The following is a 25,221-nucleotide window of genomic DNA, read 5'->3' on the forward strand; positions in this document are numbered from 1 at the left end:
TTGAAAGTTATTTGATTTAGGAGATTAAAAGTCAATGACCACCGTCTTCTGGCTTGAAAAATTTCAGCAGAGAGATCTGCAGTCATTCTAATATTGTTCCCTTTGAAGGTAATGGTTTTCTTTTTCCTGGCAGCTTTGAGAATTTTCTCCTTCATATTAACTTTAGTGAAGTTAATTATGGTATGCCTTGGGGAAGTCTTATTGGGGTTGAGTCATGCTGGGGTACTGAAGCTGTGTGCTATCTGAATTTCAGAATCTCTAGGCATGTCAGGAAAATTCTTTTTCATACTTTCTTGCAGAAGGGCCTTTGTGCCCAGCGAGGCCACTTCATCTCTTTCAGGAACTCAAATGATTTGGATATTGCCCTTCTTCGAATTATCTCAGAGCTCTCTGAGAGAATTATTCGTTTTTTCTATCCATTTCTCTTCTTTGAGAGTTTGGGAGTGTTCAAAGGCTTTATCTTCCATGTCAGAAATCCTTTCTTCTGCTTGCTCCATTCTGTTGCTGAGGGATTCTTCTGTATTTTTCATGTCTTTGAGGGCTGTAAATTTTTGCTTCAGTGTGTCTGAGTCTTTGGTGGTTGTGTTTTGTCTTTAAATTCGTTAAATTCTTGAGACAACTTTTGAATTTCTCCTCAAATTCGTAATTACTCTTTATTAATCTTTTCTGCAATCCAAATTCTGAATTCGATTTCTGACATCTCAGCCAGTTGTTTATGAATGGGATCTTCAATTACATCTGTCCTATCTTTCCTTGGGGGAGTTGATCTATTCTGGTTATTCATTTTACCAGAGTTTTTCCACTGATTCTTTCCCTTGATTGTTTTACTCCCTTTGATTTTTTTTCCCCTGGAGCTTTTTCGAGGGCCTGTACAGTGTTGAGGCTTGAGAAACTGGGGCCCTGTCTGGTGTGGTGTGTCTAAGTGGTTCTGTCTTGTTTTCACCTGGTTTCTGTTCCACCTTAGTGAAACAGATACTCTGGATTGAAGTCTCAGCTTTGGAGAAATATCAGCAATTAAGTCACCCTGCCCCCAACTGGCAAACTATTGGAAAAGGAAAATCAAACTTTCCTACCACTGTGCACCCAGGACACCACCTGATTTGTCTGTAGGCAATTGGTTCAGTTCAAAAGGTCCAAATCAATTGTCTCAGTCTGCACCTGTCTCGGGTGAGAGAGTTTAAGAGTTGTCTGGGAAGTGGATCACAGGGGTCTGGTGACTATTCTGGTGTGGCTTGCTCCAGTGCTGTGTGGAGTCAGGAGGAGCCACCCAGCCAATAGATCAGTCTGGGAAGGTTGATGCCTCCTTCCCTACCTTGAACCACTGTCACACCCAGTCACTGATAGCCCTGCAGTTGGCTGACCCAGTTGCCTATAGTGAACCGGTACTCCAGGAGTTTGCACCTGCCTGAATCACAAGGAAGTCTGCCAGGCCACTGCGCTCTGCCTCTCTCTAGCAGGAGGAGGTGAGGCCTGACAACCTCATTCACTTGGCGAAGGTTGGGGAGTTTTCACTCAGGTCCAGTCTTGCCCCTGATTAATGTTACTGACAGAACAGAACAGAACAACTTTGCGGTTCCCCTGCAGAAGAGATGCTGAATTGAGTTTCAGATCAGCTTGTCTTTGCTCTTGTATTGTCTATAGGCTGACGATCCCCTGAGGGCCAGGTGCGTCTTAGGTTCAGTAAAGTGGATCTCTGGGTTAGCCCCACTCTGGGAGTTTCCCTGGTTTGCAAGTTGGTGTTGCCTTAGGCAAATCCTATACTCACATTTTCTGGTTGCCCAGGGAGACAGGGGATATGGCTTCAGAATATTCGGTAGTGAGCCATATTGCTAGTGAAAGACGGCTGCTGTTTTATGCCTCAGGGAACCGCTGCTCTGCTGCAGTTCTCTTCCGGCCAACCGTCCTCTCTCCGCTCCTGTGCCCCAGAGTCTGCACCGACCGGCTGCAGCCCTGGCACTGTCTACACCCTTTGAGCAATCGCCCAAGAATCTGGAATCCTGGGGGACAGGACTGCAGACCTTGGAATGAGAGCAGAGGGGAGCGCTGGGAGCCCAGGGTTGCGGGCAGAGGACACACACAGTTTTACACAGTTTTATGCCTGGCCGTTTTGTCACCAAAAGACAGCTGTCATACTCTGCCTCAGGGAACCACTGCTCTGGTGCGGTCCCCTCTCCGCCGACCGTCCTCTCCTCACTCCTGGGCCCTGGAGCCAGCGCTGACCAGCTGCAGTCCAGGTACTGTCCACACCCCTCAAGAAATCACCCAAGACTCTGAACTCCTGGAGGACTGGCTTCCAGACCTCGTGTGAGTGGAGGGGAGCACTGGGAGCTCAGAATTCCAGGTAGAGACTATATACAGTTTTATACAGTTTTATGCCTGGCAGGAGGACCCTGTGGCACCCTAATAGGGGAGGTAGGTCCAGTTTTTAGAGGGTCTCTCCTGTGGAGTGTAGTGGGAGGACCTTTGAACTCTGCCCGATTGTTTGTTGGGCACTCTGAGCTGTTCTCATGGGGGAGGTGACTCCTGTCCTCTCGGTGATGGATTTTGTACCTTTTGTTTGTATCCTTGTGGTCGCAGCTCACCTCAGTGGGGTTGATGTTCATTCTTCAACCTTCTCCCTTAGTGCAGCTCAAATCCAACAGGTTACTTGCTGAATTTTTGTCCTTTAACTCTCCTTCTGGACAGGAGCCTCTGTGGAAAGCTGGCTTCAGTCAGCCATCTTGTCTCCTCCCCCATTCATTTCTTATTTGATTCTGTTTTTGGATTTCCTTTTGGTTATTTTCAAATTTCTCAGCAATTTCCTTCATTGTTTTCATCACCTGTATTTTACCTTTCCCTTCTGTCATTTCTAACATTTCTTTATAGTGGAATCCTCTGCTCTAGCTATCTCATGATCCCTTGAAGGGGTTACTCTGGACTGGTTTTTAATGTTGCCGGGATTGTTCTGCTGTTTCTTGAATGTAAGTGTTTTCTTTTATCTGTTTCCTTGCCCTAATTTTCCTTTCACTTCCTCTTGCTCTTTAAGTTATCCTGCCTCTGACCTAAGGTTTTGATGAGTCTTTTTGGTACAGGACTAAAAGGATGAGAAAATTGAAGAACAAGAAAGGAAAAAGTAGAAAAGAAAAAAGAGAAAGAAGAGGGGGTGAGTAAAAGGGAATATTGACAAACATAAGAGAGGCCCAGAAAGAGGGAGAAAGTATTAATAAGGATGTACAGTAGGGTACTTTGATTCACACCTTAAAAACCCCCAACCTCTGGGGGTTCTGGGTTGGGTGGTTTCCTTGATGTTAGCAGCGCTTTGCCAGCCTGAGAAGACATAGTACCCCACCTCCACCAAATAGAGAAGTAAAACAAAAATACGATAAATTAAACCAAAACAAACAGGAAACCTCATGGGATAAAATTGGGGGAAAAACTAAACAGGGGGAGAAACACTAGTAAAAGTGAAGTTCTTGTTATTAAAGAAGGTAACAGTGGAAAATTATAATTACACTAGAAAAATGAAGAAATTATAAAAAGAAAAATCTAGGGGGCAAACGTTGAAATAAAAAAAGGAAAACTTTTTTTTAAAAGCAGTATATATCTTTCTGAATATTGTCTGTGAAACAGGTGTTCTTGTGGAGTATGAGATGCTTATCACAATGCTGATATAGCTGTATAAGATGGAGACTGGAGGCGTCTCCTGATTTCTATGCCCTCAAACCCTGTGGGGTTAAAAGCCTGAATCTCTCCTCAGCCTGCTTAAAGGACACTTTAAACTATTAAACTTGGCTAAGCAGGGGTTTTCCAAGGAAATCACATGTAGCTGTCCTAAGTGGGTGCCTGCTTATCAGGTGTGCCAAAACTGGCCTCTGTCTATGCCCCTGGGGTCCGAGACTGCAAACCAACCCTCCTCCTGACAAGAGCTGAAACCTCCAATCTTCCCCCCATTCTCAGTCCTGGTCTTTAGCACTGTTCATAGTCACTAGATCACTTGCCCAAGGTCTCTTATCCTGGGCCTCACTCTGTGACCCTGAGGGCAGAGCTTACAGGGCAGCTCTCCCACAGTGGCTATGTGTGGTCCACAGCTGAACAATGATAACTCTGTTCCAGCCTAGCGGCTCAGTCCTGGACCGTAGAAAATGCTTAAAGTCACCCACAATGTCACCCAAGTTCTCCCAAGGTAATTCAACTGAATGCCCAAGTCCAAAACACAAAACAACCCACAGGGAAGGCCTTCCCTGTCTGAAATCTTGCTGCTGTGGTAGGTATAGTCACAGCAGCCGCCAAGGCCTCAGACCAAACAGATGCAACCACCTGACACTTCTTCACTGCTTTTGTCCTCCTTCTGGGGTCCCGAAGACTCTCGCTGGCTTCTTGCATCACCAAAGGGATGTTTTTGGGCAGAGCCCACAAGCCAAAGGTGCCTGGAGTCTTGTCTCCCTAATCTCATCACTCCCAGTTGCAAAGAAGCTGTTACTTGGCCGCCATCTTGCTCTGAATCTCCAGCTTTATTTTTTTTAGCAAACATTTTCTGATGCTGTCTGTGTGACTTACACTGTGCTAGATAGATATGATGGAAAGAGGAAGATGAATTGAGCACAGTCCTTACTCTCAAAGAATTCACACTATGATGAGGGATATAAAAAAAGGAAGCAGATGATTTTAATAAACTATGCTGGGATCAAAGAGAAGTATGAACGCAGTATGTGGAAATGGTGAGATAGACCAAGAGACAGTGGTCAGTTCCTTACTCTCATGATAACCGATAAATTCTCAGAGAGATGACACCTATACTGAAGCTTGAAATATGAGGGGTTCACCAGGCAAGCAAGGAGTGGGAAGAACTGGGGAAACCTAGGAAAGAAGAGTAAAGGCACAAACATTCCCTCATTATAGGAACTGCAAACACTTCCATGTCACTGTAGCGTTAGGGACAAGCAGTGGGTAGAAAAGTGGTCAGAAATAAAATTTGTAAAGTAGGGAAATACTAGGCCATGGAGGACTTCTAATGCTAGAACCCATACTTGAGGCTTACTTAAGAGTCTCCAAACTATCTTATGTGTTTGCACACCTTACAGAAAATACTTGATTATATAATCCCCAAATATGTATATTTATTAATTTATACATTATATAAATATACTACTGAGAAAATATATCAGGTACATCATGAAGCTATAAATATAAATTATGAAAGGATGAGGAAAAATTCATATAAATACAGTGTGAATATTCTTTTTCCACTCCCTCTTGATTTTTCTCCAGCATCCCCTAGAACATGTGTGCCCTTCTTTGGAAATAACTGTAACACATAAAGAGGAGATACAGCAAGGTTTTAAACAAGGAGGGATGATTATGATGTACGGGTACAACAGAGGGGCCAATCAGGCAACTGGGAGCAGAATAGGGCAACAGGGACAAAGCCCATGTGTAGGGCATGCTGAAGGCAGGAGCAGGACAGTATCAGTGGTTCTGAGAGACCATTGGAGGGAGAAGCAACATGACTGTATGTTGGGAGTAATTTAATCTAGATGGTCCCTACCTTTTCTTAAAATTGTTGGACCTGTGAATGACAGTGCCCTGTTGAGGTGATAAAGAGGGGAAGATGAGCAGATAAGGGGAAAATTAATAGGGGCCTCATTAGCTGCATCATAACTTAGTATGAATTTAAAAATAGCCTCTAGCTTTGAGTAAAGTGACTCTCAGACTTAGCGGATGAGTGCGCCCAACAAAGGCAGAATTCCTGCCCTAGCTCAGTCCTCATCATCCCTGTGAGTGAGAAGGCAATTGTGCTATCAGCAGTCTATACAACCTCAAACATCAGACCTGGGTCCTAGACTGTACTATCAGGACCTGTCTGAGACTGACCTGGAGAGTGACTAAATTGGGAGAAGTATGGAATTATGGCCAAGGATTACAGGGGAAAGGTGCTGAGATAATCAAGCATGGCTTCCTAGAAGCAGAATTTCCATGTTGGTAAGATTTGAAGGGACCAATATCATTTCACATGGGATGGAGACCCACTGGAAACAAAGAGTAGGCATGGTTGTGGAGTATGTGGGCTAACCAGAGAGGCTAATCAGTCAAATTATGTAACAGCCAAGTAAGTAACAACAGGAATCTGCATACTCATACAAAAACATGGAAGTTAAATAACCTTTCGCTGAATGATAGCTGGGTCAGAGATGAGATTAAGAAAGAAATCACCAATTTTTTGGAACAAAACAACAATGAAGACACGAACTATCAGAACTTCTAGGACACCGCAAAGACAGTTCTAAGAGGGAAATTTATAGCACTGCAAGCCTTCCTCAAGAGAAGGGAAAGAGAGGAAGTTAACAACTTAATGGGACATCTCAAGCAACTGAAAAAGGAAGAACATTCCAACCCCAAACCCAGTAGAAGAAAAGAAATAACCAAAATTAGAGCAGAATTAAATGAAATTGAAAACAAAAGAATAATACAACAGATCAATAAATCAAAAAGCTGGTTTTTCGAAAAGCTCAATAAAATAGATAAACCTTTGGCCAACCTAATCAGGAAAAAAAGAGTAAAATCTCTAATATCATCAATCAGAAACAACAAAGATGAAATAACAACAGACTCCTCAGAAATCAAAAAATCCTTAATGAATATTACAAGAAACTTTATTCTCAGAAATATGAAAATCTGAAGGAAATTGACCAATACTTGGAAGCACGTCACCGTCCAAGACTTAGCCAGAATCAAGTGGAAATGTTGAACACGCCCATATCAAGTTCGGAAATAGCATCAACCATACAAAACCTCCCTAAAAAGAAAAGCCTGGGACCAGATGGTTTCACGTCTGAATTCTACCAAACCTTTAAAGAGGAATTAGTACCTATATTACTCAACCTGTTCCAAAATGTAGAAAAAGAAGGAAGACTACCCAACACGTTCTATGAAGCAAACATCACCCTGATCCCCAAACCAGGGAAAGACCCAACAAGAAAAGAAAATTATAGACCGATATCACTAATGAATATAGATGCCAAAATATTCAACAAGATCCTAATAAACAGAATCCAGCAACACATCAAACAAATTATACATCACGACCAAGTCGGTTTTATCCCAGGATTTCAAGGATGGTTCAATATACGTAAATCTATAAATGTAATCCAGCACATAAACAAATAAAAAACAAAGACCATATGATTCTCTCAATCGATGCAGAAAAAGCTTTTCATAATATCCAGCATCCCTTCATGATCAGAACACTTAAGAAAATCTGTATAGAAGGGACATTTCTTAAACTGATAGAGGCCATCTACAGCAAACCCACAGCCAATATCATATTGAATGGAGTTAAATTGGAATCATTTCCACTGATATCAGGAACCAGACAAGGCTTCCCATTGTATCCATTGCTTTTTAACATTGTAATGGAAGTTTTAGCCACTGCAATTAGGGAAGAAAAGGCAATCAAGGGTATCCATATAGGGTCAGAAGAGATCAAACTTTCCAGAGCAAGATGGCAGCCGAGTAACAGCTTCCTTGCATCTGGGCACTGTGAGTCTGGGGAGATAGGACTCCAGGCATCTCTGGCTGGTGGGATCTGCCTATCATCACCCCTGAGAGGATACAGGGAGTCAGCGAGAGACTTCTGGACCCCAAGAGGAGGACTAAAACAGTGGAAAACCGGCAAGTGGTCATGTGTGTTCAATCCGTCTAAACCCGCACACAACTGTAAGTTCAGTAGCAGCGAGACTGCAAACCAGAAAGACCTTACCTGTGAACTGTTTTGGTGTCTTTGGACATGGCACTCAGCTGAACTGCCTTGGGGAGAGCCTGAGCAGGAGTGCGGAGAACTTTGGCCATTGTCTAGGGCCCCAGTCTGAGCCGCTGAGCCAGACGGAGCTAATAGTGTTTGGCTCTGGGTCACAGGCATCCATTATGAGTGATCTGCCCCGGCAAGCTCCGCCCTCAGGGTCGCAGAGCTAGAATTGGATCGGAGCTGGTAACCAAGCGACCAAGTAGCCTAAGGGCGGGGTATGAGCCGCCTTGCAACCCTAACCCTCGGGGGCAGAGTGAGACCAGTTTTGGCACACAGGGTAAGTGGATAGCCACTTCAGCAGTGATTCCAGCGACAAGCACTTCCCTGGGAAAGCTTCTGCTCAGCAAGTGAACAAGTTCAAAGTGCCTTTTAAGTGGGCTGAAGAGAGATTTAGGTTGTCAACCTGCTGCGGTTTGAGAAACTAGCAGCCTCCAGTCGTATCAGAACTGTGATTAACATCTCATACCCCAGAAGACCACGTGTTGCCCAGACAATATTCAATAACATATACATACTGCTTTGTTTTTGTTTGTGTGGTTTTTTTTTTTGGTTTGGTTGGTTTTTTTTGTTTATTTTGATGTTGTTGATTGTTGTTTTGTTTTTTAAGTTCAACATTTTACATACAGATCCTTTTTCTTTCTCAATTTTCCTAGTTTAATAATAATTTCCCATTGCTACCTATTTCAATAATTACAACTTCATTTTTGTTAGTGTTTCTACCGCAATTATTTGGTTTTCCACCCAATTTTATCCCGTGAAGTTTTCTGTTTGCTTGTTTTGGTTTGATTTATAGCATTTTTGTCTTTCCTCTCTACTTGGTTGAGGTGGGGTACTGTGTCTGATCAGGTTAGCAAAGAGCTGCTGACCGCAAGGGAACCACCAAAATGGGCACCCCCAGAAGATGGTTTTTTTTAAGGGTGTATCAAAGTACCCTACTGTACACCTATATTGCTCTGTCTCCCTCTTTCTGTACCTCTCTTCTTTTTGTCAATATTCCTTTTACCCACCCCCTGTCATTTCTCTATTTTTCTTTTTTTTTCTTTTCACTCAGTCCTCCTTTCTTTCATCCCTTTTTTGCTCTTCAACCTTCTCACCCATCTGCTCCTGTAACCCTTAGTCCACAGGCACGAGAACTTAAAGAGTAAGAGGAAGTGAAAGGAAAATTAGGGCAAGGAAACAGATAAAAGAAATCACTCATGAGGAAGAATCAGCAGAAAACTCCAGGCAACATGAAGAACCAGTCCAGAACAACACCGCCAAGGGACCATGAGGTAGCTACTGCAGAGGATTCCACCTACACAGAAATGTTAGGAATGACAGAAAGGGAATTTAGAATACACATGTTGAAAACAATGAAAGAAATGATGGAAACAATGAAGGAAACTGCTAATAAAGTGGAAAATAACCAAAAGGAAATTCAAAAACAGAATCAATTAAGAGATGAACGATATGAAGAATATAAAAAGGATATAGCAGAACTGAAGGAACTGAAACAGTCAATTAGGGAACTTAAAGATGCAATGGAAAGTATCAGCAACAGGTTAGACTATGCAGAAGAAAGAATTTCAGAGGTAGAAGACAAAGTTTTTGAGATAACTCAGATAGTAAAAGAGGCAGAAAAGAAGAGAGAGAAAGCAGAACGTTCACTGTCAGAATTATGGGACTTCATGCAGCGTTCCAACATATGAGTTATAGGAATTCCAGAAGGCGAAGAAGAATGCCCCAGAGGAATGGAAGCCATACTAGAGAATATTATAGAAGGAAATTTCCCAAATATCACCAAAGATTCTGACACACTGATTCCAGAGGGATATCGGACCCCAGGTCGCCTCAACTCTAACCGAGCTTCTCCAAGACACCTTGTGATGAACCTGTCCAAAGTCAAGACAAAAGAAAAGATTCTGCAAGCTGCCAGGAGTAAGCGCCAGTTGACCTACAGGGGCAAATCCATCAGAGTGACGGCAGACTTCTCCAATGAAACTTTCCAAGCAAGAAGACAATGGTCATCTACCTTTAATCTACTTAAACAGAACAATTTCCAGCCCAGAATTCTGTACCCTGCTAAGCTAAGCTTCAAAATTGACGGAGAAATCAAATCATTTACGGATATACACACATTGAGGAAATTCGCCACAAAAAGACCAGCTCTACAGGAAATACTTCAACCTCTTCTGCACTCTGACCACCACAATGGATCAGCAGCAAAGTAAGAAATCAGAAATTAAAGGACAGAACCTAACCTCCACACTGATACAAAAGATAAAACTAAGCAATGAACTCTCACAAAATAAGACGAATAAAATACTACCACACTTATGTTGAGACAAGATGGCGGACTGAAGCCAGCTTTCAAGAGAGGCTCCCGTCCAGAAGGAGAGTTAAGGGACAGGAATTTAGTAAGTATCCTTGTGGACTTGAGCCTCACCAAGAGAGAAGGTTGAAGAACGCACATCAACACCGCTGAGGCAAGCTGTGATCACAAGGGTGCAAGCAAAAGGTACAAAATCCACCACCAAGTGGACGGGAGTCCCCCTCCTCCATGGGACCGGCTCAAGAGCCCCACAATTGAACAAGCGGGCAGAAATTAAAGGCCCTCCCACTACACTCCAGGGAGAGACCTTCTAAAAACTGGACCTACCTCCCCTACTGGGGTGCCGTGGCGTTCTCCTGCCGGGCATAAAACAGAATAAAACTTTGGGAATCATTTGCCAGCAACCCTGAATCCCCGGCGCTCCCCTCCCGCCCACTGAGGTTTGGAGGCCTGTCCCCCCGGAGTTCGGATCCTTGGGTGATTTCTCAAGGGGAGTGGACAGTCCCTGAGTTGCGACTGGTCAGCATTGACTCTGAGGCACACGAGTGAGGAGAGGGCACCGGGCTGAAGGGGAGTCACGCCTCGGCGGCACATCCCTGCGGTGCAGTGCAGCAACCCTCTCTGGGCAACATTACGGGGCACAAGACTGAATAAGACTCTAGCTTCCCCGCTGAGAGCTGAGAGCCCCTACTCTCACTCAGGGTCTGAAGGCCTATCCCCCAGGAGTTCGGATCCTTGGGTGATTTCTCGAGGGGAGTGCACAGTGCCTGAGCTGTGTCAGGTCAGCGCTGACTCTGGGACACGTGAGCGAGGAGAAGGCACTCTGCTGAGGGGAAATCAAGCCTTGGCGGCACTTCCCTGTGGTGAAGTGCAGGAGCCCTCCCCGGGCCGTAGTTTTGCGTAAAACTGAATGAAACTCTAGCTTCCCCCCCCACTCCAAATCGGGGTCTGGGGGCCCACCCCCACCGAGTTCTGATTCTTGGGGGATCTCTTGAGGGGTGTAGAGCCAGCACAAACTGCGGCCGCTCAGTGCTGACTCTGGGGCGCGGGACAGAGGAGAAAAGGGTCGCCTGAGTGCCCACACCAGAGCAGCAGTTCCCTGGAGGTAGATCAACAGCCGTTTTTTCTTTAACGGCAGAACGCTCACTTCTGGATATTCTAGGGCCACCCCCCCGTCTCCCTGGGCAACCAGAGGAGGCCACCGGTGAGTGGGGGATTTCCTGACACGGCTCACAAATCCGGGAAGCTTCCAGGGTGGGGCCGACCCAGAGAGGTGTTCAGACGCAAATCTCCAGCAGCAAAGACGTTTGAACTCAAAACAGCCCGTCTTCTGTAGGCGATTTCGACAGTAACAGAGACAGAACCCTGCAAAGTTGTCTGTTCTGTTCTGTTCTGTTCGCAGCATCCATCAGGGACGGGGCTAAGCCTGAGTGAACACCTCCTTCCCATCACCTGCATCAAACACTCAAAGATGTTAGGCCCCATCTCCTCCTGCTAGATAGCGGCAGTCTGCGGGGGCCTGGCAGACTTCCTTGTGATTCAGGCAGGTGCAAACCCCTGGAGTGTCTGTTCACTGCAGGCAACTGGGTTAGCCATCTGCAGAGATACCAGTGACTGGGTCCGACGGAGGGGTAAAGTTGGGAAGGAGACGTCAACCTTCCTAGACTGCTCTGTTTGCTGGGTGGCTCCTCCTGACTCCACGCTGCACTGGGGTGAGCCGTGTCAGAGGAGTCACCAGGCCCCTGTGATCCAGTTCCCAGAGACTGCTTGAACTCTCCCACCCGAGACAAGTGCTGATTGAGACAGTTGATTTGGACCTTTTGAACTGGGCTAATAGACTGAGGACTTTTCAGGCGGTGCCCTGGGTGTGCGATTGTAGGAAGGTTTGATTCTCCTTTTCCAACTGGGGCCAGAGGTGGGCAGGCGGGGTGACTTAATTGCTGATTTTTCCACACAGCTGAGACTTCAAGCCAGAGTAGAAGTTGCAATAGGAATGAACAGAAACCAGCTGAAAGCAAGACAGAACCACTTTGCTCCACCACACCAGACAGGGCCCCAGTTTCTCAGGCCACAACACTGTACGGGCCCTCGATAAAACCCCAGGGGAAAAACCAAAGGGAGTAAAATAACCATGGGGCGGAATCAACGGAAAAACTCTGGTAAAATGAATAACCAGAATAGATCAACCCCCCCAAGAAAAGATACGGCAGATGTGATTGAAGATCCCATTCATAAACAACTGGCTGAGATGTCAGAAATCGAATTCAGAATTTGGATTGCAGACAAGATTAATAAAATGGAATTAGGAATTCGAGGAGAAATTCAAAAATTGTCTCAAGAATTTAGCGAATTTAAAGACAAAACCACCAAAGACTTAGACACACTGAAGCAAGAACTTACAGCCCTCAAGGATCTGAAAAATACAGTAGAATCCCTCAGTAACAGAATGGAGCAAGCAGAAGAAAGGCTTTCTGACATTGAAGATAAAGTCTTCGAACGCTCCCAATCTCTCAAAGAGGAAGAGAAATGGAGAGCAAAAACGGATCACTCACTCAGAGAACTCTCAGATAATTCGAAAAAAAGCAACATAAGAATTATAGGAATTTCTGAGAACCATGAAGTCGCCTCTGAGGGCACAGAGGCCCTTCTGCATGAAATTATGAAAGAAAATTTTCCAGACATGCCTAGAGAATCTGAAATTCAGATAGCAGACAGCTTCAGAACCCCAGCATGATTCAACCCCAATAAGTCATCCCCCAGACATATCATAATTAGCTTCACTAAAGTTAACATGACAGAGAAGATTCTCAAAGCAGCCTGGCGAAAGAAAACTATAACGTTCAAAGGTAAGAATATTAGAATAACTGCAGATCCCTCTGCTGAAACTTTTCAAGCCAGAAGAGGCTGGTCATCAACTTTTAATCTCCTAAAGCAAAAAAACTTTCAACCCAGGATCATGTATCCAGCTAAACTGAGTTTCATCTATGATGGAGAAATTAAATACTTCAATGACATTCATATGTTGAAAAAATTTGCCATTAGTAAACCAGCTCTTCAGGATGTTCTCAGACCTATCCTCCACAATGACCAACCCAATCCTATACCACAAAAGTAAACTCACTCAGAAACTTCGGATCAAACTCCAACTTCCACACTGGCGAAAGGATTAAAAATGTCCACTGGACCTTTGAAAAACTCGATACCCAAAATTCCACCAGACTTATCAATACTCTCCATCAATGTGAATGGCTTAAACTGTCCTCTAAAGAGGCATAGGTTAGCTGACTGGATACAAAAACTCAAGCCAGATATTTGTTGCATATAAGAGTCACATCTCAACTTAAAAGACAAATACAGACTCATGGTGAAAGGATGGTCATCCATATTTCAGGCAAATGGTAATCAGAAAAAAGCAGGTGTTGCAATTTTATTTGCAGATACAGTAGGCTTTAAACCATCAAAAGTAAGGAAGGACAAGAATGGTCACTTCATATTTGTTAAGGGTAATACTCAATATGATGAGATCTCAATTATTAATATCTATGCACCCAACGAGAATGCACCTCAATTTATAAGAGAAACTCTAACAGACATGAGTAACTTGATTTCCTCCAGCTCCATAATCGTCGGAGATTTCAACACTCCCTTGGCAGTGTTGGATCGATCCTTCAGAAAGAAGCTGAGCAAAGAAATCTTAGATTTAAACCTAACCATCCAATATTTAGATTTAGCAGATATCTACAGAACATTTCGTCCCAACAAAACTGAATACACATACTTCTCATCAGCCCACGGAACTTACTGCAAAATTGAAAACATTTTAGGTCACAAGTCTAACCTCAGTAAATTTAAAGGAATAGAAATTATTCCATGCATCTTCTCGGACCATAATGGAATAAAACTTGAATTGAGTAACAACAGGAATCTGCATACCCATACAAAAATATGGAAGTTAAATAACCTTATGCTGAATGATAGCTGGGTCGGAGATGAGATTAAGAAAGAAATCGCCAATTTATTGGAACAAAGCGACAAGGAAGACACAAACTATCGGAACCTCTGGGACACTGCAAAGACAGTTCTAAGAGGGAAATTTATAGCACTGCAAGCCTTCCTCAAGAGAACGGAAAGAGAGGAAGTTAACAACTTAATGGGACATCTCACGCAACTGGAAAAGGAAGAACATTCCAACCCCAAACCCAGTAGAAGAAAAGAAATAACCAAAATTAGAGCAGAATGAAATGAAATTGAAAACAAAAGAATAATACAACAGATCAATAAATCAAAAAGCTGGTTTTTTGAAAAGGTCAATAAAATAGATAAACCTCTGGCCAACCTAATCAGGAAAAAAAGAGTAAAATCTCTAATATCATCAATCAGAAACAACAAATACGAAATAACCACAGACTCATCAGAAATCCAAAAAATCCTTAATGAATATTACAAGAAACTTTATTCTCCGAAATATGAAAATCTGAAGGAAATAGACCGATACTTGGAAGCACACCACCTTCCAACAGTTAACCAGAATCAAGTGGAAATGTTGAACAGACCCATATCAAGTTCAGAAATAGCATCAACTATACAAAACCTTCCTAAAAAGAAAAGCCCGGGACCAGATGGTTTCACATCAGAATTCTACCAAACCTTTAAAGAGGAATTAGTACCTATATTACTCAACCTGTTCCAAAATGTAGAAAAAGAAAGAAGACTACCCAACACGTTCTATGAAGCAAACATCACCCTGATCCTCAAACCAGGAACAGACCCAACAAGAAAAGAAAATTATAGACCAATATCACTAATGAATATAGATGCAAAAATATTCAACAAGATCCTAACAAACAGAATCCAGCAACACATCAAACAAATTATACATCATGACCAAGTTGGTTTTATCCCAGGGTCTCAAGGCTGGTTAAATATACGTAAATCTATAAATGTAATTCAGCACATAAACAAATTAAAAAACAAAGACCATATGATTCTCTCAATTGATGCAGAAAAAGCTTTTGATAATATCCAGCATCCCTTCATGATCAGAACACTCAAGAAAATTGGTCCAGAAGGGACTTTTCTTAAACTGATAGAGGCTATCTACAGCAAACCCACAGCCAATATCATATTGAATGGAGTTAAATTGGAATCATTTCCACTCGGTAGCCTTTATATACACCAACAACAGTCAAATTGAAAAAGCAGTTAAGGACTCTATCCCATTCACAGTAGTGCCAAAGAAGATGAAATATTTGGGAATTTACCTAACAAAAGACGTGAAAGATCTCTATAAAGAGAACTATGAAACTCTAAGAAAAGAAACAGCTGAAAATGTTAACAAATGGAAAAACATACCATGCTCATGGCTGGGAAGAATCAACATTATCAAAATGTCCATACTACCCAAAGCAATATATAATTTCAACGCACTCCCTATTAAAGTTCCACTGTCATATTTTAAAGATCTTGAAAAAACATTACTTCGTTTTATATGGAATCAGAAAAAGCCTCGCATAGCCAAGACATTACTCAGAAATAAAAACAAAACAGGAGGAATCACAGTACCAGACCTCAGACTTTACTACAAATCGATAGTGATCAAAACAGCATGGTATTGGCACAAAAACAGAGAAGTAGATATCTGGAACAGAATAGAGAACCAAGAGATGAATCCAGCTACTTACCGCTGTTTGATTTTTGACAAGCCAATTACAAACATTCAGTGGGGAAAGGATTCCCTATTTAACAAATGGTGCTGGGTGAACTGGCTGGCAACCTGTAGAAGACTGAAATTGGACCCACACCTTTCACCATTAACTAAGATAGACTCTCATTGGATTAAAGATTTAAACTTAAGACATGAAACTATAAAAATACTAGAGGAGAATGCAGGGAAAACCCTTGAAGAAATTGGTCTGGCTGAGTTATTCATGAGGAGAACCCCCCGGGCAATTGAAGCAGCTTCACAAATACACTAGTGGGACTTGATCAAACTAAAAAGCTTCTGCACAGCTAAGAACACAGTAAGCAGAGCAAGCAGACAGCCCTCAGAATGGGAGAAGATATTTGCAGGGTATATCTCTGACAAAGGTTTAATAACCAGAATCCACAGAGAACTCAAACGCATCAGCAAGAAAAAAACAAGGGATCCCATCGCAGGCTGGGCAAGGGATTTGAAGAGAAACTTCTCTGAAGAAGACAGGCGCAAGGCCTTCAGACATATGAAAAAATGCTCATCATCTTTAATCATCAGAGAAATGCAAATCAAAACTACTTTAAGATATCATCTAACTCCAATGAGACTAGCCTATATCACAAAATCTCAAGACCAGAGATGTTGGCGTGGATGCGGAGAAAAGGGAACACTTCTGCACTGGTGGTGGGAATGCGAATTAATACATTCCTTTTGGAAAGATATATGGAGAACACTCAGAGATCTAAAAATAGATCTGCCATTCAATCCTGTAATTCCTCTGCTGGGCATATACCCAGAAGACCAAAAATCACAACATAACAAAGATATTTGTACCAGAATGTTTATTGCAGCCCAATTTTAATAGCTAAGTCATGGAAAAAGCCCAAGTGCCCATCGATCCACGAATGGATTAATAAATTGTGGTATATGTATACCTTGGAATACTATGCAGCCTTAAAGAAAGATGGAGACTTTACCTCTTTCATGTTTACATGGATGGAGCTGGAACATATTCTTCTTAGTAAAGTATCCCAAGAATGGAAGAAAAAGTACCCAATGTACACAGCCCTACTATGAAACTAATTTGGGACTCTCACATGAAAGCTATAACCCAGCTACAACTTAACAATAGGGGGAAGTGGGAAAGAGGGGGTGGGTAGAGGGAGGGGGATAGGTGGGATCACACCTGTGGTGCATCTTACAGGGGTATTTGTGATACTTGGTAAATGTAGAATGTAAAGGTTTTGGCACAGTAACTCAGATAACGTCGGAAAGGCTATGTTAACCACTGTGATAAAAATGTGTTCAATGGTTTATGACCCGAGTGTATGATGCCCCATGATCATATCAATGTATACAGTTATGAGTTAATAAAAAAAAAAAGAATACTACCACACTTATCGATTATCTCAATAAATGTTAATGGCTTGAATTCCCCACTGAAGAGACATGGGTTGGTCGACTGGATTAAAAAACAAAAGCCATCCATTTGCTGTCTGCAAGAAACACACCTGGCTTCAAAAGACAAATTCAAGCTCCGAGTCAAGGGTTGGAAGACAATTTTTCAGTCAAATGGAATTCAGAAGAAAAGAGGAGTTGCAATCTTATTTTCAGATCCATGTGGATTTAAAGCAACTAAAGTCAAAAGAGACAAAGATGGTCACTTTATATTGGTCAAGGGAAAAATACAACAAGAAGACATTTCAATTCTAAATATTTATGCACCCAATTTAAATACTCCCAGAGTCTTGAAACAGACCTTACTCAGTCTGAGCAATATGATATCTGATAATACCATAATAACAGGGGACCTTAACACTCCTCTTAGAGAGCTGGACAGATCCTCTATACTGAAATTAAACAAGGATATAAGAGATTTAAATGAGACCCTAGAACAACTGTACTTGATAGACGCATATAGAACACTCCATCCCAAAGATAAAGAATATACATTCTTCTCATCACCCCATGGAACATTCTCCAAAATTGATCATATCCTGGGACACAAAACAATTATCAACAGAATCAAAAGAATTGAAATTTTACCTTGTATCTTCTCAGACCATAAGGCACTAAAGGTGGAACTCAACTCTAACAAAAATTCTCAACCCCACCCAAACGCATGGAAACTAAACAATTTTCTGTTGAATAACAGATAGGTGAAGTAATAAATAAAACAGGAAATCATTAACTTCCTTGACCATAACAACAATGAAGACACAAGCTACCAAAACCTGTGTGATACTGCAAAAGCAGTTTTGAGAGGAAAATTCATCGCTTTAGATGCCTACACTCGAAAAACAGAAAAGAGCCCATCAACAATCTCACAAGAGATCTTATGGAATTGGAGAAAGAAGAACAATCTAAGCCTAAACTCAGTAGAAGAAAAGAAATGTCCAACATCAAATCAGAGATCAATGAAATTGAAAACAAAAGAATCATTCAGAAAATTAATGAAACAAGGAGTTGGTTTTTTGAAAAAATAAATAAAATAGATAAACCATTGGCCAGACTAACGTGGAATAGAAAAGTAAAATCTGTAGTAACCTCAATCAGAAATGATAGAGGGGAAATAACAACTGATCCCACAGAGATACAAGAGATCATCTCTGAATACTACCAGAAACTCTATGCCCAGAAATTTGACAATGTGAAAGAAATGGATCAATATTTGGAATCACACCCTCTCCCTAGACTCAGCCAGGAAGAAATAGAGCTCCTGAACAGACCAATTTCAAGCACTGAGATCAAAGAAACAATAAAAAATCTTCCAACCAAAAAATGCCCTGGTCCAGATGGCTTCACTCCAGAATTCTATCAAACCTTCAAGGAAGAGCTTATTCCTGTACTGTAGAAATTATTCCAAAAAATTGAGGAAGAAGGAATCTTCCCCAACACATTCTATGAAGCAAACATCACCCTGATACCAAAACCAGGAAAAGACCCAAACAAAAAGGAGAATTTCAGACCAATCTCACTCATGAATATAGATGCAAAAATTCTCAACAAAATCCTAGCCAATAGATTACAGCTTATCATCAAAAAAGTCATTCATCATGATCAAGTAGGCTTCATCCCAGGGATGCAAGGCTGGTTTAACATATGCAAGTCTATAAACGTTATCCACCATGTTAACAGAGGCAAAAATAAAGATAACGTGATCGTCTCAATAGATGCAGAAAAAGCATTTGATAAAATCCAGCATCCTTTTCTAATTAGAACACTGAAGAGTATAGGCATAGGTAGCACATTTGTAAAACTGATTGAAGCTATCTATGACAAACACACAGCCAATATTTTACTGAATGTAGTAAAACTGAAAGCTTTTCCTCTTAGAACTGGAACCAGACAATGTTGTCCTCTGTCACCTTTACTATTCAACGTAGTACTGGAAGTTCTAGCCAATACAATTAGGCAAGACAAGGAAATAAAGGGAATCCAAATGGGAGCAGAGGAGGTCAAACTCTCCCTCTTTGCTGACGATATGATCTTATACTTAGAGAACCCCAAAGACTCAACCACAAGACTCCTAGAAGTCATCAAAAAATACAGTAATGTTTCAGGATATAAAATCAATGTCCACAAGTCAGTAGCCTTTGTGTACACCAATAACAGTCAAGATGAGAAGCTAATTAAGGACACAACTCCCTTCACAATAGTCTCAAAGAAAATGAAATACCTAGGAATATACCTAACGAAGGAGGTGAAGGACCTCTATAAAGAAAGCTATGAAATCCTCAGAAAGGAAATAGCAGAGGATATTAACAAATGGAAGAACATACCATGCTCATGGATGGGAAGAATCAACATTGTTAAAATGTCTATACTTCCCAAAGCAATCTACCTATTCAATGCCATTCCTATCAAAATACCAACATCGTACTTTCAAGATTTGGAAAAAATGATTCTGCGTTTTGTATGGAACCAGAAAAAACCGCATATAGCTAGGGCAGTTCTCTGTAACAAAAATAAAGCTGGGGGTATCAGCATACCAGATTTTAGTCTGTACTACAAAGCCATAGTGCTCAAGACAGCATGGTACTGGCACAAAAACAGAGACATAGACACTTGGAATCAAATTGAAAACCAAGAAATGAAACTAACATTTTACAACCACCTAATTTTGATAAACCAAACAAGAACATACCTTGCGGGAAAGACTCCCTATTCAATAAATGGTGTTGGGAGAACTGGATGTCGACATGTAAAAGACTGAAACTGGAACCACACCTTTCCCCACTCACAAAAATTGATTCAAGATGGATAAAGGACTTAAATTTAAGGCATGAAACAATAAAAATTCTCCAAGAAAGCATAGGAAAAACACTGGAAGATATTGGGCTGGGGAAAGACTTCATGAAGAAGACTGCCATGGCAATTGCAACAACAACAAAAATAAACAAATGAGACTTCATTAAACTGAAAAGCTTCTGTACAGCTAAGGAGACAATAACCAAAGCAAAGAGACAAAGTACACAATGGGAAAGGATATTTGCATATTTTCAATCAGACAAAAGCTTGATAACTAGGATCTATAGAGAACTCAAATTAATCCACATGAAAAAAGCCAACAGTCCCATATATCAATGGGCAAGAGACTTGACTAGAACTTTCTCTAAAGACGACAGACGAATGGCTAACAAACACATGAAAAAATGTTCATCATCTCTATATATTAGAGAAATGCAAATCAAAACAACCCTGAGATATCATCTAACCCCAGTGAGAATGGCCCACATCACAAAATCTCAAAACTGCAGATGCTGGCGTGGATGTGGAGAGAAGGGAACACTTTTACACTGCTGGTGGGACTGCAAACTAGTACAACCTTTCTGGAAGGAAGTATGGAGAAACCTCAAAGCACTCAAGCTAGACCTCCCATTTGATCCTGCAATCCCATTACTGGGCATCTACCCAGAAGGAAAAAAATCCTTTTATCATAAGGACACTTGTACTAGACTGTTTTTTGCAGCTCAATTTACAATCGCCAAAATGTGGAAACAGCCTAAATGCCCACCAACCCAGGAATGGATTAACAAGCTGTTGTATATGTATACCATGGAATACTATTCAGCCATTAAAAAAAATGGAGACTTTATATCCTTCGTATTAACCTGGATGGACGTGGAAGACATTATTCTTAGTAAAGCATCACAAGAATGGAGAAGCATGAATCCTATGTACTCAATTTTGATATAAGGACAATTAATGACAATTATGGTTATGGGGGGGGATCAGAAAGAGGGATAGAGGGAGGGGGGTGGGGCCGTGGTGTGTGTCACACTTTATGGGGGCAAGACATGATTGCAAAAGGGACTTTACCTAACAATTGCAATCAGTGTAACCTGGCTTATTGTACGCTCAATGAATCACCAACAATAAAAAAAAAAGAGATCAAACTTTTGCTCTTCTCAGATGATATGATAGTATATCTGGAAAACACTAGGAACTCTACTACAAAACTTTTAGAAGTGATCAAGGAATACAGCAGCATCTCAGTTTACAAAATCAACATTCATAAATCAGTAGCCTTTCAACAACAGTCAAGTTGAAAAAACACTTAAGGACTCTATCCCATTCACAGTAGTGTCAAAGTAGAGGAAATATTTGGGAATTTATCTAACAAAGGACGTGAAAGATCTCTATAAAGAGAACTATGAAACTCTAAGAAAAGAAATAGCTGAAAATATTAACAAATGGAAAAACATACCATGCTCATGGCTGGAAAGAATCAATATTGTTAAAATGTCTATACTACCCAAAGCAATATATAATTTGAATGCAATCCCTATTAAAGCTCCACTGTCATACTTTAAAGATCTTGAAGAAACAATTCTTCGTTTTATATGGAATCAGAAAAAACCTTGAATAGCCAAGACATTACTCAGAAATAAAAACAAAGCAGGAGGAATTATGCTACCAGACCTCAGACTATACTACAAATCAAAAGTGATCAAAACAGCATGGTATTGGCACAAAAACAGAGAAGTAGATGTCTGGAGCAGAATAGAGAACCAAGAGATGTATCCAGCTACTTACCGTTATTTAATCTTTGATTAGCCAATTAAAAACATAACCACTGTGATAAAAATGTGTCAGATGGTTTATGAAGCGAGTGTATGATGCCCCATGATCATATCAATGTATACAGTTACGATTTAATAAAAAAATAAAAAAAAAACATTCAGTGGGGAAAACATTCCCTATTTAACAAATGGTGCTGGGTGAACTGGCTAGCAACCTGCAGAAGACTGAAACTGGACCCACACCTTTCATCATTAACTAAGATAGACTCTCACTGGATAAAATATTTAAACTTAAGACATGAAGCTATAAAAATACTAGGGGAGAGTGCAGGGAAAACCCTGGAAGAAATCGGGCTGGGCAAGTATTTTATGAGGAGGATCCCCCAGGCAATTGAAGCAGCTTCAAAAATACACTACTGGGACTTGATCAAACTAAAAAGCTTCTGCACAGCCAAGAACACAGTAAGTAAAGCAAGCAAACAGCCCTCAGAATGGGAGAAGATATTTGCAGGTTATGTCTCTGACAAAGGTTTAATAACCAGAATCCACAGAGAACTCAAAGGCATTAGCAAGAATAGAACAAGGGATCCCATCACAGGCTGGGCAAGGGATTTGAAGAGAAACTTCTCTGAAGAAGACAGGCGCCCGGCCTTCAGACATATGAAAAAATGCTCATCATCTTTAATCATCAGAGAAATGCAAATCAAAAGTACTTTGAGTTACATCTAACTCCAGTGAGACTATCCTATATCACAAAATCCCAAGACCAGAGATGTTGGCACGGATGTGAAGAAAAGGGAACACTTTTGCACTGCTGGTGGGAATGCAAATTAATACATTCCTTTTGGAATGAGATGTGGAGAACACTTAGAGATCTAAAAATAGATCTGCCATTCAATCCTGTAATCCCTCTACTGGGCATATACCCAGAAGACCAAAAAGCACATCATAACAAAGATATTTGTACCAGAATGTTTATTGCAGCTCAATTCATAATTGCTAAGTCATGGAAGAAGCCAAGTGCCCATCAATCCACGAATGGATTAATAAATTGTGGTATATGTACACCATGGAACATTATGCAGCCTTAAAGTAATATGGAGACTTTACCTCTTTCATGTTTACATGGATGGAGCTGGAACATATTCTTGTTAGTAAAGTATCTCAAGAATGGAAGAAAAAGTACCCAATGTACTCATCCCTACTATGAAACTAATTTAGGGTTTTCACATGAAAGCTATAACCCAGTTACAACCTAAGAATAGGGGGAAGGGGGAAAGGCAGGGGAGTGAGGGGTGAGGTGGGTAGAGGGAAGGGGATTGGTGGGATTATACCAGGGGTGCATCTTACAGGGGTATATGTGAAACTTGATAAATGGTCTGTAAAGCTAGTGAATGATGCCCCGTGATCATATCAATGTACACAGCTATAATTTAATAAAATTAAAAAAAAAGAGCCACGTAAGTAGTCAGGCAGAATTTGGATTTTTGCTTCAATAGAAAAAAAACAGCAAAAGAATTTTTTTAAAAAATTAAGCCAAATGGGCTGTAAGAAATGTTCTTGGGCAGACTCAGTGGAAAGTATGCTGGCCCAAGGCAGCACACACACAGAGGCTCTAGTGTGCTGCTGCTAGACTAGCTCCACCCTGCCCCTTCCACCGCCCAGGAGACCTTGGCCCACCCCTATGCTAGCTCAGTCATAGCAATGCTCTGTTGCAGCTGTCTAGAAACACTTCTTGCCTAAGTGGTCCCTTCTGCAGGCTACCTGTCCTCCCTCAGTGTTCCTGGAAGCTGCCACCTTTGTCAAGCAACTTTCCTGATATCTGTGCAATCAGTTACTCCGTTTGTAAAACAGAGATTGTTGAACTTGCCTCCTACAGAAAGTGGCAAGAAATAACACAGAGGAGAACTAATGTTCTCTAGACACCCAAGTATCACTCCTTGAAGGCTAGCTCTGACACATCCCTGCCCTTTTCAAAATTTGTCCAATACTCCCCATTCTCTATGGCAAAAAGTCCTTGTTGCTGTAGGAGCTCAACGGGTCTTGTATTCAAAGCCCCTTATTTTCTAGATCTTCCTAATCACTCCAACCTTCTCTCCTTTCCCTGCACCTCTGCTACTACCAAATCTAAGTACTTGCTACTTCTTGAAACAAAAACCTCTATGTTTTCCTGCTGTCTGAGATGCCTACTTCACACATAATTGTTGTGTACCTCTCTGTGCCAGGCCATATTCCAGGCACAAGAGATATGTGTAAGACAGAAAATTCCCTGCCCTTGAGGTGTTCACAGTCTAGTAGGTGAGATAGACTTGGAAAAAAAATAAACAAGTAAATATATGTGAGTTTGTGGATGAGAATTGCTGCAGGAAAACAGAAAGTAGAATGAGGGAAACAGAGTGAGGGGGAAGTTGCTGTTTTAGAGTGATCAAGGATTTCTGAGAAAGTGACATTTGAACAAAGACTTGACAAAAAATAAGGGGATAAATACTTGTAACAATTTGGAGGAAGAGTATTCCAGGCAAAGGGAATGGTACTTGTAAAGACTGAGACAGGAGTGTGTTGAACAAATTCAATAAATAGTAAGGAAGCCAGTGTGGCTGGAGCAGAGTGAGTGAAGGTAAGAGTAGGGGTAGATGGGGTTAGAAAGTGACAGTGACCCAGATTGTGTGGTACCATGAGGGGTTTGATGAGGACTTTGGCTTATACTCTGAGTTGAGATGGGAGAGTTTTGAACAGAGGAGGTACATGGCCTGATTTACGATTAACAGGATTTCTCTGACTGCTTTAAGGAGAACAGACCATAAGGAAGGAAGAGTTTAAAGGGGGGCAGTTAGCAATTTATTCACATATATGAGCAAGAAATGTTGGTAATTTGGACCAGGGCAGTAATTGAGAGCATAATGAGAGGTGGTGAGATTGTGGATGTCTTCTAAGGATAGAGCCAAAAATCCCTGATGGATTAGATGCGGAGTGTGAGAGAAAGAGGGGAGTCAAGCATGACTGTTAAGATTTTTAGCTGAATGTGGTTTGCTGAGATAAGGAAGATCAGGGGGAAGAGAAGACTTCACAGGTGATAGACATCTGGAGCTCAGTTTTGGAGATGTTCAGCTTGAGGTGCCTATTGAGCATTCTAGTAGAGATGTCAAGTAAGCAATTGGATATATGGGTCTGTTCAGGGGACAAATCCACACTGGAGATGCAGATTTTGGAGTCGTCTATGTACAAATAGTATTTGAGAGCGTGTGGCTAGATGATAGCACCTAGAAACTAAATATAGATAAAACAGAGGAGGGCAAGGAAGGGATGGGAGAGCAGGAGAGGAGAGGTCAGATTGACAACAAAGCCTTGAAGTGTTCCAAAGATTTAGAGGTCAGGAAAAGGTGGTGTCAACAGAGGAAACTGAGAAAGCATA

At 41.5% G+C, this 25,221-nt stretch overlaps 1 pseudogene; it reads left to right on the forward strand.

Annotated features, from left to right (window-relative positions):
- The window catches only part of LOC128576836 (inter-alpha-trypsin inhibitor heavy chain H6-like), an 86,560-nt pseudogene that overhangs the window by 26,800 nt on the left and 34,539 nt on the right, over positions 1 to 25,221 (forward strand).

This window comes from Nycticebus coucang, chromosome X (genome assembly GCF_027406575.1).
Source record: "Nycticebus coucang isolate mNycCou1 chromosome X, mNycCou1.pri, whole genome shotgun sequence".
Lineage (NCBI taxonomy): Eukaryota > Metazoa > Chordata > Mammalia > Primates > Lorisidae > Nycticebus > Nycticebus coucang.